The sequence below is a fragment of the Mesoplodon densirostris genome, chromosome 18, assembly GCF_025265405.1.
Source record: "Mesoplodon densirostris isolate mMesDen1 chromosome 18, mMesDen1 primary haplotype, whole genome shotgun sequence".
NCBI lineage: Eukaryota > Metazoa > Chordata > Mammalia > Artiodactyla > Ziphiidae > Mesoplodon > Mesoplodon densirostris.
In genome coordinates, this window is record NC_082678.1 from 12,731,419 (window position 1) to 12,750,014 (window position 18,596).

Here is an 18,596-nt window from a genome sequence, read left to right on the forward strand (position 1 = left end):
GAAGCCCTGGGATTCTTTCTTAAATGACAACTGACTCATCAATGGATTTTAGGTCCCAATGGCATCCTAGCCAGTACCTTGAAAAATCCTCCTAAAATTACTTTAAATATGGATTCCCAGCACCCACCGATGACTGGTGCTGATCTACGAAGCAAACCCACATTACCACCCCCCCCTTCTACCCTTCCCCTATCCTGCCAATCCCAAGCTCCCTGGGTGCGAGGAAGGTTCTCTGCTGCCAATTTTCAACTTTCTGTGCAATGAACAAAGCTTCGAAGGGCATCAGTTCTGCCAACCACCAATAGATGGCATCAGCGGTCGTGCAAGGTCGTTTCAGCCTCCGCCTCGTTCCTCAATCTCTGTCATGTTTGCTGTGTTTGAAATGCAGTGTCTTGTTAAAAACTAACTGAAGGTAAAAAGGTTAAAAAAAAAAGAAAGTCAAAATGCAGAAGTGTCTCTGGAAAATAAAACGAGAGTTGTAAAGGACTAGGAGTCCCCGCCATCCCCGGCTCGCTCAGGAAACAACTTTACCAGCAACCGACGTGCACCTAAGCTAGGTTAGTGTCATGTTGCATTTAGAACAAATGGGCTTTCAGAAGCTCATCGGTGAGAAGAGCTTCTTGTCCCCAGCTGACATCACACTGAAGCTGATTCTCAAACGCACACAGAAACCACAGAGAAAGCAAAACAACCCACCACCAGAAGGCAAGGCTATAACCACAGCAACACTCGCCAGAACAAAGACCCTCTGAGAACCAGAGCTCCATTTCCTCTTGTGTGTTGAGAACATCATCAGCTGTTCCCAAGGACCCCCACCCCCACCCACCCACTTATCAACTGCGGCCACGCTGATGTTCACACCAGGGCAGCTGAGTTCTCTGTGCAGGAACTCAGGTAAATGCCATCGTCTTAGTCTTTCAAAAGGAACACTCAGGAATTCTGTGTATGGCCAGCATGGTGTATGCTATTTCAGATCACTGGTTCTCAGCCAAAAGCCATTTTATTCTCCAGGGGAAATTTGGTGGCACTGCCTCCAACTTGGTGGCACAGGATACATTCTGGTGATCAGACTGGGGAAGGAGGGGAGGATGCCACTGGCATCTGGTGAGTGGAGGCCAGGGATGCCACTAAACACCCTACAGTGCACAGGACAGCCCCTCACAACAAAGAATGAGCCAGTCCAGATGTCAATAGTACTGTGGTTCAAGAAAGCCTCCTCCAGAGGCTAGGAATTTCCGCCAAGAAAATTTAAATTCCAAAAGCCAATTTCCTACTGTCGTCACCAAAAAACATCCTGACAGAGAAGACAAAAGATAATTAATGGGAACTCCTTCCTGAGAAAAAAAGCAACCTTCCCAAGCATTCTTTGTCCCTGTTTTTGAGAACAGAGTGTCCCTCATTTTTGCCAAGGCCCCCCCTCTTTTGGACCTCATTCTCACCGGCCTTCTCAGGAACTTGGCTTCCTCCACCATGTCCTCCTCCTCAGCATCTACACTCTCCCTCACCACCTCCCTCTACCTGGTTCAGAGAGGCTGTTTTCTCCTTTTAAAAACATCTCTCGGGGCCTCCCTGGTGGCGCAGTGGTTAAGAGTCCGCCTGCTGATGCAGGGGATACGGGTTCGTGCCCCGGTCTGGGAGGATCCCATATGCCGCGGAGCGGCTGGGCCCGTGAGCCATGGCCGCTGGGCCTGCGCATCCGGAGCCTGTGCTCCGCAACGGGAGAGGCCACAACAGTGAGAGGCCCACATACCGCAAAAAGAAAAAAAAAAAAAAAAAAAAACATCTCTCACCTAGAGAATAACACAAATACCTGCTGAGTCTATACTGATATACACAAATAAGTGGATAAATAAATAAATGGAAGAGAAGGGACAAAACATCCTCACAGAAGAATTCCAAGAAATAAACATAGAAGGAATGAAAGAAATAGAAAACCATTAACAGAACATGATGGTAATAATGGCTGCCGGTGAGATCACTGGTGAATGCTGAAAGTTTTTAAAGGAGAAACAAGTTTCTTGCATAGCCTCAAAGCATCTCTCCAAAAGCATTTATTAATCACTGTGGTGGTTTTAGCACCCCTAAACAACCTTTTTTTCATGCTCCTCCCTCTACTTGGTAGAGCTTAATCCCCCCCACCTTGAATGTGGGCTGGATTTAGTGACTCACTTCTAATGGATGGAGAAGGTCACAGGGACAGCTTTCTAGAATATCAGGCTGACCTCTGGCAGTTCTATTCTTAGAGGTCATGGAGATATTTTGACACAATATCCAAATGCACCACACACCTGGCTGTGGCTGGCAGGTGGCTTTGATGCAGAGTTAGTGTAGTGTTTACCCTGAGTGACATTAACTTGTAGAGCAAATCTGGTTGGGGTGCAGGCAAAGCAAACCTTATAACATGCCTAAAGCGACAGGCTGGTGTAGCGAAAGAAATATACCTGGCTCCCAAATTCAAAATTGTGTAACAGCCATTCAATCACCGACCACGGCCACTTCAAAAGCCTTGGTGACAACATCCATTAAATTAATACCCCAGTCACTCTGGGTCAGAGTAAATATGAAACAGGTACAACTGAAACCTTTCTCACTCGTCCACAGCTCCCTCTCCCCATCTTGTATCTGGAAAGAAATCTGAGGTCAGGAAAAAAAATCTGGATGCCTCAGAGCCCTTTTCAGCTAAAATGGGAACAAAAGCAGGCTCAAGAAGGAATCAAGGGGACCTCAGCACAAGAATGCCAGCCTGTTATTTTGCAAACAGTAGGGTCAAAGCCCTGTATACAGGAGGAAAATAGTTTCGGGCAGAAAATTAATATTCACTGCTGAGACCTATTTGCCATGAGTTGACTCTGGAAGCAAATGGTTGAAAGATGGATCAGGATGAAAGCCTTCATCATCTCCCATCCTACCTCCCACCAACACCAGGGACCACCACTCCTCCCAGAGCCAGCGAACCCCCAGTGGGGTCCAGCTCAGCCATGGGTGCCAGAAGGCAGGGGCATCTGATTCTCCTTTCCTATGTCCAGGAGTAAGTTTTTCAAGGGAGGGGGCCGAGGACACTGAATTTGGAAGGGCAAAGGACTGCTGTGAAGAGGGACGCTTGGAGGAGCGGTGAATTGTGTTAAAGGGAATGAGTAAGAAAAGGTGGATGCCTGGCCCTATTCTCTGCTGGGTAAGGCCAGAGTGCCCTGCCTGTATCCCTTTACCAGGTAAGGGTTGCTGTAAGTGTTGACTGCTAATGGTCCCATCTGGCCCCCTAGTCTGTAAAATTGCCTTTGGCCTATGGGAGCATCTCTACCTAGAAGGTTCTACCTGCCCTGAGGGAGGCCCATAACCAATCAATGGCTGACACGGGAGAGGGAAACAAAAGGCTGGCCCCTGGGCAAGGGGCGACAGAGCTCCCCAGGAGCCCAGCTACAACTCCCCTTTCCCCCACCGCCCTGCCACTCTCCTCACCTCCACCTCCTAGGCCAATATATCATCTCAGTGAGAATCCCTCGACTTCTAAACAACCTGACCCAAGACACTGGGAATTAAGCTTCCTTGAACTTTTAGGAGCTTCTGGTAGATCCTGGGAAGAGAATTTCCAGTTCAAGGACTCCACTGCTCCCTTGAGGACAACTAGGCAGAGAAGATGAAGACCCAAGCCCACCGATGCCCCAGGCACCAGAGAGAAAGCTCATGTCCTGGTTCTCCCTTACTCAGACTGGAGAAAGGACATCAGAAGGAGGTGTCCCCCCCCATGCCTGGGTGACAGAGCCATGTCCTAAAAAGATCCTACTACAAAAGGCTGATTTTGCTAGTTCCTGGACACTGTGTGTTCAAGTTGGGAAGAACTCAACACTGGCAAGTCCAATCTCACAGATCACTTATGAGGCAAAAAAAGAGTTATGTCAGCTATCAAGTCTTTTTCAACAAGGTATTTAAAATGGGATTTCACACTGGTGCTAGAATTGAGGCAGATGATCTTCCTTGGTGTTTTTCAAGGCTTTTTCCTCTATACCGGATCAGTAGGAAACTCTCCTTTACACTCTACTGCCTTCCCTCCTTCCCCTTTCTCACTGCCCTGTGCTCTTCTTTGGGCTTCCTAGGATCACCTCCCTCATTTCTCATCTTAGGGTTGATCTCTGGGGACCACTCTAAGACAGGTATACATCCAATAATGTAAAATCTTAAAATCATAGTTCCAGAGGGCATACTCCCAGTGAATAGCCCAAGAATGCAAAGCATGTGTCTATGACCTAACTAGTTATAATTTGCTAAAGTACTTGATTCTTGGGCAAAGTAGGTTAAAAGCCAGAAAGTTGTAAAAAAGTGGTCTGAAACAGCCTAAGAACTTTATACAACTCATAACAATGTGCTTCTTTGGTGCAATTTTACGTTAGCTTTTAAAATTAGCTTTCATAAATCTTTGCCTGACCCACTATATTTCAGATGTTGAATTTAGGACAGTGTTCAAAGATTTTTATGGGGCCAGTTCACGGTTTCAATTCCAATTTACCATTTTTCCTTTACTGACTTCCTTTTGGAGTTCACCAGCATATGGGTCCTTAAGGACTAAAAAAACCAATGAATTAATCAAAGGGAAAATGTTCTGTTTCTCCCGTTTAGAAATTCATTGAAATATAGATGAAGTCCATCCTGAACAGCAGGACGTTCTGAGAAAGCCATCAGCCTAAATGCCTTTATGAATAACTATTATGTTATAAGCTCAAAAGATCTTACATCTCAGCCAGATGAATAATCAGGCCACTAGGGACCACAGGGAAGAAAATGAATATAATGCAGGTCTATATATTTTTTCCTCCGCTGTCTGAACACATAAAATATCTTTTTACTTTTACCACCAAATATACATTCAGGGAGCTTCTCCTGGTATAAGTTAAGGACTTCTGGAGGTTGAATTTGCTTCCTCCGGCCTCCAAAGCACTATGTGAAGTACCAAATCATTACTCCATGAAGGCAACATCCTGCTTAACTTGTAAGAACTATTAGTATGGGCTCAGGGAAAGCTGATTCAATGCTGCCACAAATGCATCCTGTGGAAATACATGCCACATATTCAATTAAGAAAGTGATTAATCAGTATTGTGACTAAGTATTGAAAAAAAACAAAACTGGGCTTCCCTGGTGGCGCAGTGGTTGGGAGTCCGCATGCCAGTGCAGGGGACACGGGTTCGATCCCTGGTCCGGGAGGATCCTACATGCCACAGAGCAGCTGAGCCCGTGCGCCACAACTACTGAGCCTGCTCTCTGGAGTCCGCAAGCCACAACTACTGAAGCCCACACGCCTAGAGCCCTTGCTCTGCAACAAGAGAAGCCACTGCGATGAGAAGCCCGAGCACCGCAACAAAGAGCAGTCCCCGCTCGCTGCTACTAGAGAAAGCCCGCCTGCAGCAATGAAGACCCAACGCAGCCAAAAATAAATAAATAAATAAATAAACAAAAAACTAACCCAAATCAAGCTTTCAATTCCCCCTACCTGCCAATCAGAGGTACAAAGAGAAAAATACTATCAGTGTTCCTCTCTCCTTAGCTATTATAAACTGTTACTTGCTATGCAAAGACATTTACAAGTCCAAATTACTACAGGATGCTTATGGTTTTAAAAAATACAAATGCTACATACGATTAGTATATTACTATACATACGTGTGTATATATAAATACAGTCTATGTATTTGCCTATAATTATTTAGTGATCCAACTAGTCTTTTTTCCTTGAAATATGCCATTTAGAAAATACCATTACATCATGTAAATAATTTCCCTGGCTCCACCCCAACTGCATAAAAGCAGTCATTTTTTCCAGTACAACGTGTATTCGGAAAGTGCCTGTTTTGTGGTGTTCTTGTCCAGGTCACCACACTTAAGCACACGACAGAAAAAAAGGAAAAAGAAAGGAAAAATCAAAACTGTAGCTAAGCTCCCTTCTCCCAACTCAGAATCAGCAGAACTCTCCTTGTCAAAGGACCAAACATATGAACTTCAATGATCCGAGCCGCCAACAACACAGTCCTCTTTAAATTCAAGCAGTACATTGTGAAAGCAAATGGAATGCCACCCAGGTGAGAAGTGGAAGAGAAGTTCCCCAGGGGACAGTGATGGGCAGGAAGTCCAAGGACCAGGTTGAGTGCTGGCTGTGTGACTGATTCTGTGATGATGAGCAAGTTATAACATACTTTGAGGCTTCAGATTCCTCATCTACAGTTAGAACACTGGATTAAATGGTCTAAGGTTCATGCCAGGTCAAAATTCTCAGATTTTTAAGACCACCTCAACACCTGGGCATTGCTGAGACTCCACGACACTGATCCTGACTCCCAAGGCTGCACTGTGGTCGCTGGAAAGAAGATTTTGCTTGTCACTCTCCAACACAATGGAATGGGTTTGGAGCAAACGGGAAAGACATGTCCTGTATGATTATGCATGTGGTCCCCTTAAGTGAAAGAAAATTACCTATTTCATTAGTTCCCAAAGGATATGGAATATCTTTATTCTAAGACAGACCAGACTGACTCAGGCACTGCCCCAACAGCTATATATTATCCTGTGCTGTTCTATTGGGACCTATTATCTATTTGACTCAAGTAGGAAGATTCTAGAAGCATTTTCAAAATGGGAATACAGAATATGTTTTAATTCTAATTTGAGTAATTTGAGAAACCAGTGGCATTTGCTCTTCTCATATACACAGTTTAAAGCAAGAGAATGAAAGAGTTCTGAGCCCTAGAACAGAAATAAAGGCTAACCCCTGCAGCACAGTGCGGAGGCTGCGAGAATATGCTGGCATCTTAAACTGCTTATCCACCTGTAATGAACAATGGCTATCCAGAGGCTGACAGAGAAAGTATGGAAAATCAATGAGCATTCACTTTGACAGACAATTCTGGGGGCAGAATACCTGTCACCAGGTAATAAATCACTTCATTTAAGTTTATCTTTTTAGCAGTGCACAGTGGATTATACCCATACATCACTTCAGCCCTTCTTTTCTGCCCTGTTGACAAAGGACAAATTGAGAAGGATGGTGGGAAAGCTGGGAGAAAGAAGGGAGGAAAACAGAAGAGCTCTGTTCCTAGGATTGTGTCGTAAAAGAAATAATGATGATGATGATGATGATGATTCAATTTCATTGTTTTCTAAGCATCAGTTCCATCTGTAAAATCTTACGGCACTTCCTGGATTTACCAATGAAGTGACCATGGGTTGGAAAATAAAGGTAGCTTTTTTTTCAGACCCCTTAGGACATACTATATATCTACAGTCTCAATAGGATCTCAAGCACTTGGCTTTTCTAACAATGGGTGAGTTTATGGGTTTCACTAATGATACTGCTTAGAAACTGGTGCCCTGAGAAGCCTTGCAGCACAGAACTGAATATGGTAAATGGGACTTCAGGTACAGCAATATGGTGGCAGATTAAGACAGTGTGGAAAAAACCCTCCCACTACAAATACTTAAGAATGCTGGGTAAAATATGACCTGAAAAAGAAAGGGAAAAACTGAGTAAAAGCACATGAATGGATTCTGAGACTGCTTTTGTAACTTACAGACTTGCATTTTAAAACCCAAGTGGACAAAGGAGGTGAAACCATGGGCTGCCATGAGGCAGAGAGTTGGAACTAAAACACTTGAGGAGAGGCAGGATCCTCAAAGAGGGGCTTCCTCAGTGAAGACTGTGGGTGGGGGGGAACTCATACCCTAGAAAAGGGGTCCAAGATGACAATTTTGTGTGTCCTTGGGCTCTGAGTGAAAAAAAGAAACCTCTCCTCTGAAATATGGATATCCAGATCTGAGCCTTGAGCAGAGTAATCCAGGAAGTTCCAAACTAAGAAATTAGCAGAAACACTGGCCCCAAGCCAGTGATACTCCTGAGATTTCTAGACGAAGCAATGCAAATTGTTCTGGAGGGGACCTGTTATCAGGTCACAGAAAAAGTAATCCTCACTCAAGATCAGCTTATAAGAAAATTTAAAATTACAATATATCATGAGAAGAAAACAGCAAACACAACAAACAAGATTGTTAGAATTCCAGGAACTTGGGTACTTCCCTGGTGGTCCAGTGGTTAAGAATCCACCTGCCAATGCAGGGGACACAGGTTCAATCCTTGGTCCGGGAAGATCCCACATGCCACAGAGCAACTAAGCCTGTGTACCACAACTACTGAGCCCATGCTCTAGAGCCCATGAGCCACAACTACTGAGCCCACATGCTGCAACTACTGAATCCTGTGTGCCTAGAGCCCATGCTCCACAAGAGAAGCCACCACAATGAGAAGCCCATGCACCTCAACGAAGAGTAGCCCCCACTCGCCACAACTAGAGAAAGCCCCCATGCAGCAATGAAGACCCAGAACAGCCAAAAAATAAATTAATTTAAAAAAAAAAGAATTCCAGGAACTTGGGATAATAAAATTAAAATTTGAAAAAGAGAATACAAAATAAATATGCTTAAAACTATGAAAGACATAAAAGTAGGAAATAAAACCCTGAGGAAAAAAAATATGAAAAACAGCCAGGTATGAAAATAAGCCAAATAGAACCTCTAGAAATAAATATTATAATCACTGAAATTAAAAAGTCAACAGATACGTTAAATAGATTAGACACAAGTAAAGAGAGAATTACGTAAAATGGAAGACAGATTTGAAGAAATGACCAAGGGGCATCACAGAGATAAAAGGGGCATGAAAGAATAGCTCCTGGAATAGGGAGTACAATGAGACTATTCTGACGTATTTAATGCAAGATCCAGATGATGCAAATAGAGAGACTGTGTTAGTTTGGGTCCTCCAATAAGCAGATGCCAAGAAAGGATGTTGGGAAGAGAAAGAGTGGGCAAGGAGAAACCTCAGACCTGAAAGTCATGGCTCAAGGACTCCCCATTAGAAGAGTCCTATATCCTACAAGATGGGCTATAGCACTAGTAGCCACGTCTTACTAAGCCAGCAACCAGGAACAGCCCAGGGGAAAGGTGGCTTTTGAGTGAATCCTGAGACATGGCATCTGGGGTCAGTCAACTAGGCTTCCCACAGCAGGAGATCTGAGAGGCACATTTTCATGGCTGCTGACATGAAGGGGAGCAATATTTTTAAAGAGAATAGTTAATCCAGAATGGTAAAAGCCATAAATCTCCCATGTAGAGAATAACAGCAAGTTCTGAGCAGAATAAACCAAAACAAATCTACACATGCTATAGTTAAATGGCAGAATATCAAAGGCTATCAAATACCAAAAACAAATTTAAGAAATTAAGCTAAATGAAAAGAAAATAAACTGGTAGGGGGGATGACTGGAGTTAATTTTAGACTGCTTTCTAAGAACACACATTTAAGGATAATAAAGCCAGTAGAGGAAAAAAGGGAGGAACTGATAAAACTCAATTCAGTAAGAGACAGGAAATAAGAAAAAGAAAGCAAAGGAAAAGTATGGAAAATAGAAAACATGAAATAAGAGAAATAATTTAAAATATCAACCGTTACTATAAATGCAAACAGATTAAAATAGCTGGTTAAAAAACTCAGACTGGATTTTTTTTTAATTTAGCCATATGCTATTTACAAGAGGTTCTTGTAAATAAGAACCTCTTACTTACTTTACCAGTAAGTAAAACCACTTACCTGTTCTTACTACTTACACAATTTCTTAACCTTTTGCAGATTGATTGATCTCATTAATGAGATGAGATTCCCATTCTCATCTGTAGAATGGGATGATAATGACAGACTTAGTTTTTAATCTATAACATGTTTTTCTTTTTTTTTTTTGGCGGTACACGGGCCTCTCACTGTTGTGGCCTCTCCCGCTGCGGAGCACAGGCTCCGGACGCGCAGGATCAGTAGCCATGGCTCATGGGCCCAGCCGCTCCGCGGCATGTGGGATCTTCCCGGATCAGGGCACAAACCAGTGTCCCCTGCATCGGCAGGCGGACTCCCAACCACTGCGCCACCAGGGAAGCCCCATATAACGTGTTTTTCTTAAAATAACACAAGCAAGTACAGCAAAATGTTACTTGCGTAATCTTTCTGGTGCGTACATGGGTGCAAGTTTCATTACTGTCTGTACATTTTAATCTATTTGAATTGTTTCAAAAATAAAAATGTTTTCACTGTTTAAATCCATAAGCCCAATGACCAAGTAAAAATATAAGACCACAGTAAATGACAATGTTCTTATACACCACTTGGGAGGGTACAGAACTATACACCTTTCCTAAGGAACAATTTTGCAAGATACACCAAAACTTAAAAGATATAGATACTCTTGGGACTTCCCTGGCAGTCCAGTAGTTAAGACTTTGTCTTCCAATGCAGGGGGTGCAGGTTCGATCCCTGGTCAAGGAGCTAAGATCCCACATGCCTCTGGGCCAAAAAACCAAAACATAAAACAGAAGCAATATTGTAACAAATTCAATAAAGACTTCAAAAATGCTCCACTCAAAAAATCTTTTAAAAATAGTGTAGATACTCTTTAACCCAGGGACTGAATTCTTGTAATTTATCCCAAGGAATTAATCAGAAATGTGTACAAACATTTGTGTATTAGTTTACACCTGAGTTATGTCTAATGGTTAAAAATTCAAAACAACTTTAATGTTGTTGGGAACTGTTTTAGTAAAGTGCAATGCATCTGTATAACAGATAGTTATATATATTATATATAGTTATATATATTCTGTATAACAGAATAGTATTCAGTCATTAGAATTCAGGTTAAGGTTATAGAAGATTATTAGTGACAAGTATATATTAGTAAGTGAAAAAAGATACAAAGCAGTATGCATAGTATGAGTTTGTTTTAATTTTTAAAAATATGTGTATATATGTACAAAGACAAGGGACCACCAATGAAGCACTTCTGGATGGTAAAGATTCGGAATGACTTTTTTTTATTGTGCTTTTCTCTGTTTTCCAAGTTTTCTGCAGTGAGCATATGGTGCTTTGCAATTAGGGGGGAAAAGCAATCATTACTTCTAAAGTAAGTGGCAATAATTCCAGTTTATATTCTAATGCAGGGGTCCACAAATTATATCCCACAGGCCAAATCCAGCCTGCCACCCTGCCTGTGAGTTAGGAATGGTTTTACATTTTTAAATCGTTGAAAAAAAAATGAAAAGAAGAATAGTATTTATAAACTGCCATTCTAATCTAATCTTTGTATTTAATCTTTACAACAACCCTGTGAAGTAGGTATGACACATTTTACAGATGAAGGAACAGAAGCTCCTAGATTGGTCAGGTAAGTAGTCAAAGATCTGCTAGTTACTGAGTCTTTGCTGAAACTCACACCCAAGGAGTCTTACCCCAGACCTTATCCTCTTAAGCTGCTTCCTCCATGTGAAAAGTTCTCCACCACTATAAGGGCAAATGCAGCCAGCACAGTCTGGTGAATTCTCAGGATGGAAGACCACAGTGTTTCAGTGAAGCCTCGTTGGAGAATGAGGCCCTGTTTCTACCATGATGATAGGAAACACTAACTCTGAACTCCAATTAACCAAAATATTATCCTCCTCAAAAGAATTCCGTTCTTGGGCTTCCCTGGTGGCACAGTGGTTAAGAATCCACCTGCCAATGCAGGGGACACGGGTTCAATCCCTGGCCTGGGAAGATCCTACATGCCACGGAGCAACTAAGCCTGTGCACCACAACTACTGAGACTGCGTGCCATAACTACTGAAGCCCACGTGCCTACAGCCCGTGCTCCGCAACAAGAGAAGCCACCGCAATGAGAAGCCCACATACCACAACGAAGAGTAGCCCCCGCTCGCCGTGACTAGAGAAAGCCCACGCACAGCAACAAAGACCCAACGCAGCCAAAATGAAAACAAATAAATAAATTTAAAAAAAAGAATTCCATTCTTTTCATTAGTAGACCTGTATAACAGAAAATTGTACCCTTTTATTATTATTATTCTGTTTTGAATTTCATCAATAAAATTTGTGGAAATTTGTTTAGTCTCTCATTATGTAAGCACCTACATAATATCCTTGATGTTGTGTATTGGCCCAAAAAGCCTAAAATATTTACTATGTGACGCTTTGCAGAAAATGTCTGCAGTCTCCTGTTTGAATTGACAGAGAAAAGCAAGTGGGGAGAAGCAGAAGTCTCAGTATTAATGGAGTCCCCACATCTGGAACCATGGAGTAACCAAGAACCCAAACGGTTCTCTCTCCCAAGCTATTCCACAAGCTCTTAGTCATTTAAAGACTGTTTCTTTTCTCCTTCTCCTGCTATGTCTATATTTTTTATCCATTACCTCCCACCAAGGGGTGAGCAAAAAAAAGAAAGCAAAACTTAGTTCAGTCAAGGTTATTGCTTCTTAGAAACTCTGGCAAAAATTTGTTCAGGGAAAGAGACTTGGCTTTTATATCATTTCTGAAGTTAACTTATCAGTGTTTTCTGTTCCAAAAATAACTGAGAATTTGGCCACTCATCCTAAGTATGGGATTGTTCATTCATCCACTTAACAAACCCTAGCATAGCGCACAGATCAGAAGATATATATCAATACAACAAAACATTCTATAATAGAAAGCAGTTTTAAATGACTACAGAAAATGCAAATTAAAACCACAATGAGATACCACCACACCCAGTAAAATATCTATAATCAAAAGGACAGATAATACCAAATATTGGCAAGAATGTGGAGAAAGCAGAACGTAAAATATAAAATGCAACAGCCGGGCTTCCCTGGTGGCGCAGTGGTTGAGAATCTGCCTGCCAATGCAGGGGACACGGGTTCGAGCCCTGGTCTGGGAAGATCCCACATGCCGTGGAGCAACTAAGCCCGTGAGCCACAATTACTGAGCCTGCGCATCTGGAGCCTGTGCTCCGCAACAAGAGAGGCCGCGATGGTGAGAGGCCCGCGCACCGCGATGAAGAGTGGACCCCGCTTGCCACAACTAGAGAAAGCCCTCGCACAGAACCGAAGACCCAACACAGCCATAAATAAATAAAATTAAAAAAAAAATGCAACAGCCACTTTGGAAAACAGCCTGGTGGTTTCTGTTGAAGTTAAACATATGACCCAGAAATTCAACTCTTAAGTATCTACCCGAGAGGAATGGAAACATGCATCCATACCAAGACTTGTATACAGATGATCACAGCAGTATTTTCATAATAGCCCCAAACTGGAAACAACCCAAACGTCCATCAACTGGTAACTGGATAAACAAAATGTGGTATATCCACACAATGGAATACTACTCAGCAATAAAAAAGAACCAACTATGATACACTCAACAATATGGATGAACTCAAAAACAGCATGCTGGGGCTTCCCTGGTGGCGCAGTGGTTGAGAGTCCGCCTGCTGATGCAGGGGACACGGGTTCGTGCCCCAGTCTGGGAAGATCCCACATGCTGCAGAGCGGCTGGGCCCGTGAGCCATGGCCGGTGAGCCTGCGCGTCCAGAGCCTGTGCTCCGCGACGGGAGAGGCCACAACAGTGAGAGGCCCACGTACCGCAAAAAAAAAAAACAAAACAGCATGCTGAGGGAGGCCACTCTCAAAAGACTGCATATTATATGATTTTATATGACATTTCTAGAAAAGACAAACTATCGATGCAGAAGCGGATCAGTGGTTCCCTGAGATTGGGGTGAGAGCAAAGACTATCTACAAACAGGCAGGAGAGAACTTTGTGGGGTGACAGAAAGTACTAAAACTTAATTGTGGTTGCACAAATACATGGATTTACTAAAACTTATGGGTGAATTTATGGTATGCAAATTAGACCTCAATAAAGCTGTTTTAAAACAAAACTACAGGAGCAAAGGGGCAGATATCTGCTCGAGGTGGAAGAAAGGGTAGGGAAAGCTTTAGAAAAGAGAAATTTTAAGATAATATCCCGATAACGGACATTTAGCTGAAACAGGGATTTAACAGTGTGCAGAGGCAGGAAGGCATGAAAACTCAAGTAGGATTTGGGGAGGGAAAAGAAATAGGTGATACTAAAGGGCAAGCTGCAAGTGAGAAAACAAGAAGTTGGTAAGAAGTTGGTACTTTATCTCATAGGTCATGGGAAGTCACTACAGAATCTGAAGGGGGCTGAATGACTATCACATTTGAGTTTTAGAAAGCTAACTCTGGAGGCAGTGTAAAAAGAAGATGACTTAAGAGATGAGGCGAAAAAAGCAAGAGGCCATGTCCAGGTAAAAGATACAGAACCAACTATTTAGTTTCTAATGAGGTGGTGGGAAAGAAGACAGCTTCTAATCTCAGCAGCTAAGATGCTGGTGTCACTAAAACAAATAAGGACGACAGGAGCAGAAGCAGTTTTGGGGGAAGGTGGTGACATAAATACTGTTTTAAGTTGATTGTGAGGTGCTGTCAAGATATTCAGGTACAAATATCCAGTAAAGAGTTGCAAAACTGGAAAGAGTCTGGGGTTGATGCTGTGGCTTGGGGAATTCTTAGCAAAGAAATAGTCACTGAAACCACTGAACTGTTAAGATTGCTATGGACTCACATAAACAGCAAGAACTTAGGGCTCAAGATCAAAAAGGCTAATTATAGGGAACTCCCTGGAGGTCCAGTGGTTAGGACTCCTCGCTTCTGCTGCTGGGGGCCTAGGTTTGATCCCTGGTCAGGGAACTAAGATACCTGCAAGCGTGCAGCCAAAAAAAAAAAAAAAAAAGGCTAATTACAGAGTCTACCCTGTCATCCATGCAATGACATTAAGAAAATGCTTTTCCTTCTGTTGCTGTTCTTTTTTTTTAAGCGTTAGAAACGTTTATTTGTCAAAATATTTTATTTAAAAAAAAGTGAGAGAAGTGGAGTAAAGCAAGGCTAAATTTCAGCTAATGTTGTACCACGATCAGACATAAAGACAAAACAAAACAACAACAAACAAAACCCCAATGGTCCTAGTAATTTCAGAAGATTAGCTTCAGGGTCAAAGTCCAGAGCTAACAGAGAAGAGAAGAAGGTTGCCTGTCACTACATATGGTCATTTTAAAGGGATAGGAGGGGAATTCCCTGGTGGTCCAGTGGTCATGACCCAGCGCTTTGGGGGTTGGGGGAGAAGGTTCATCCCTGGTCAGGGAACTAAGACCCCGCATGCCATGAGGTGCAGCCAATTGAAAAAATTTTTAAAGAAAATTAAATTTGAAAATAAATAAAGATAAAGGGAAAGGGGCCTCCCTGGTGGCGCAGTGGTTGAGAGTCCGCCTGCCGATGCAGGGGATACGGGTTCGTGCCCCGGTCTGGGAGGATCCCATATGCCGCGGAGCGGCTGGGCCCGTGAGCCATGGCCGCTGGGCCTGCGCGTCCGGAGCCTGTGCTCCGCAACGGGAGAGGCGGCAGCAGTGAGAGGCCCACGTACCGCAAAAAGAAAAAATAAATAAATAAATAAATAATAAAGGGAAAGGAGATGTTGCAGGTAGACAGGGAGAGGGGTCAACTCCTAAGGAAAGCAAGGTAGGAGGGATTCCACTGTATAGGAACGAGAGGCTGCCAGCACAATCCTCACCTAGGGCTGTGCTGTGGTCTTGAAGCAGATGGGACAAGTAATAGTTGTAGGTAGTTGGACACGGAAGCTGCTACTGACACTGCCTCCTAAGAGCAGACTCGGTAAGGCTAACAGTGGTGGAGTGCGCCCTATGCATCACGGTTATACACGGATTCCCCATAGCCAACGGTGTCAGGTGTGCATGCTGCTCCATACTGTTTGTTATAGTGCTCGGTAAAGTCCGCCACACTTACCCGTACGGCCTACAGGGCACTCTTCTGACCAGTGCCCCTCTTTCCCACACTGACAGCAGCCACTCTGATCTCCCATCCCAGGGGCAGTCCGAAGCTGGCTGGTGGACAACTGCACGTATGTTCGTGTGCCTTGAAACTCTGTGTTGTCAAGGCCCCTGACAGCCCTACTGCATCCTCTGTCCGCTCCACGTGTACGAAGGCATAATCTTTCACAATGTCACATTCGATGACTGAACCATGCTCCTCTAACCTGGCCCAAAGCTCTTGGTTGGTACAAGTAGGACTAATGTCACCCACGTGCAACTTGGCTGAAGCTTTGCTCTTTTTCTTTTTAAAATAAATTTATTTATTTATGGCTGCACTGGGTCGTCATTGCTGCGCGCAGGCTTTCCTCTAGTTGCGTCTCTAGTTGCATTGAGCGGGGATTACTCTTCATTGTGGTGCGCAGGCTTCTTATTGCGGAGGCTTCTCTTGTTGCAGAGCACGGGCTCTAGGCACACGGGCTTCAGTAGTTGTGGCGCACGGGCTTAGTAGGCTTAGTTGCTCCTCAGCACGCGGGACCTTCCCGGACCAGGGCTTGAACCCGTGTCCCCTGCATGGGCAGGCGGATTCTTAACCGCTGTGCCACCAGGGAAGCCCCTGAAACTCTGCTCTTATCCTTGCTGGCTTCCACGGTGGGGTTCACCCTGTGCAGCCTGTAGTGGACGGCATCCTCGGCCGCCGCCTGGTTCTCTATGTGCACAAAGCCGTAGTTTTGTGGCTTTTGTTGTTGTTGTTTGTTTTTTGGCGGAGCCTACGGGATCTTAGTGCCCCGACCAGGGATCAAACCAGAGCCCTCCCTGGTGAAAGCAAGGAGTCCTAACCACTGGAGCGCCAGGGAATTCCCAAAGCTGTAGTTCTTAATGATGTCACATTCCAGCACCTTCCCACACTGCTCAAGGAGTCAGCGGATCGCCTGCTCTGTGCCCTCCTGGGGCAGGTTTCCGATGAACGGCGTCACCGTCCTGACAAGAGCTTCCGTGTGGTGGCGGCGGCGGCGCTGGCGGCAGCTCCGGCGTCTCAGAGAACGCTACAAAATGGCGGCGGGCGCCCGAGCCCGGGCGGCGCGACCGGGCACTGCTCACGCGTCAGCTCACGCACGCGCCACTGCGCGCTGCCTCAGGCTCGCGGGCGCCATGCTGCTGTTCTTGTGGTCAGTTTGTTCCTAGCAGACCGCCAATAGATTTTACAAAGAGTTACAGATTACAAAACAAACATGCCAAAGATGGTGATCAAACTGGGGACAAATACATAGATGGGAGAGCAGAACGCAGAACATAACAGAGGCAATTGAGACTATATAGAATCTGCTATCTAGAAAGCAAGGTGCATGCTTTAGCTGCTTTTGAAACTCTCATATTGTGAATATGGGTACTAGTTTGCACTATCAAGTTAAGGGTACATGGGTCAGAGTCCATCTATTGCCCTCAGCTCATCCACAACCATCCAAATGCACATCAGTTCTACCATCTTGTCAATAATATACTGTGCAAATTGGCACCCTGGAGATCTACCTTCTTGGACCTTCCCAAAGCCCCCATATGGCTAACACATGGAGAGGACAAAAAATTTCACACATTGTTATATACAGGGTACTAGGAAATATAGACAAAAGAACAGTAGGCTAAATGCCAGAAGATCCAGATTCTATATTCTTCCACCATGGACAAGTTAATTATATTCTTTGTATGTACAGATGGGAATAGAATGCACAGATCAGACTTTGAAAATTTAAGTGTTGCACCGTGTATGGTAATACTGCTTGAAAGTTTGTCATACCCCACACAACCTCCTGTCTATTTAGGGGCCAAACGAGTTAAAGTTGTGCTCTATTATTTTAGGGGAGAAAAGTGTCTTTGACGGTAAAACTTGAATATAATTTATAAGAAATCATGCCTAGAGGTGGAGTACTGCAGTATATCAGATTCTCCTTCTATACATGACCTTTAATTCTGCTGACATCTATTTCTAGCCTTTGAGTAGGAGAACTTAGAACATGACCTAGAGGCCTTCATTCATCAGGCCCCCACACTCCCACCCACAATGGATGTGGCCCTTCTCCAACAGTGAGTCACCCACCTTCCCCTCTGCTTTCTGCTTGGGTGGCCACCACCAAGCCTTGGACCCTATTTCCTGGTCTGTCTACCCAATCAGAAAAGAAGTTCCCTGCATGCAGGGTAGAGCTCATTCATTCCTGTGTTCTCAGCACCTGTCAGCATGTAAGGCTCAAAAAATGACCCCCAAGTGAAAGAATGCCAGGAAATTAGGGGGAAAAATGCCAAATGGCACATATTAAAAATAAAATTTTTATACTATTCTATTTTTTTAAATAAAAATTATATGTACTTAAGGCGTTTGAGATGATGATTTCAGATACATATACATAGTGAAATGATTACTACAGTCAAGCTGTAGTAATAATTAACATATTTCATATGTTAACATAATAATTAACATATTTCTTCTCGTGGTTATCATTTTGTGTATGTGTGTGATGAGAGCAAAAATTAAATTTTAAAAGTCTTCTGTGCATTGAGTGACAGAGGAGTGGATAAACAGAATGTGGTACGTACATAGAATGGAATATTATCCAGCCTTGTAAAGGAAGGAAATTCTGACAGATGCTACCACATGGATGAACCTACAAAGCATTATGCTCAGCGAAATAATCCAGACACATGATGCCACTTATATGAGGTACCTTGAATAGTCAAATTCCTAGAAACAGAAAGTACAATAGAATGGTGGCTGCCAGGGGCTGGGGGAAGGAGGCACAAGGAGTTAGTGTTTAATGGGTACAGAGTTTCTGTTTGGGTTGACGAAAAAGTTCTGGAGATGCTAGT

General features: G+C 43.6%; 1 protein-coding gene and 1 pseudogene across 1 annotated transcript in view; both read right to left on the reverse strand.

Moving 5' to 3' along the window:
• The window catches only part of PITPNC1 (phosphatidylinositol transfer protein cytoplasmic 1), a 265,101-nt gene that overhangs the window by 192,501 nt on the left and 54,004 nt on the right, over window positions 1-18,596 (reverse strand). The gene's annotated exons all lie outside the window — the stretch shown is intronic.
• The window catches only part of LOC132478421 (RNA-binding protein 4B-like), a 33,715-nt pseudogene that overhangs the window by 14,038 nt on the left and 1,081 nt on the right, over window positions 1-18,596 (reverse strand).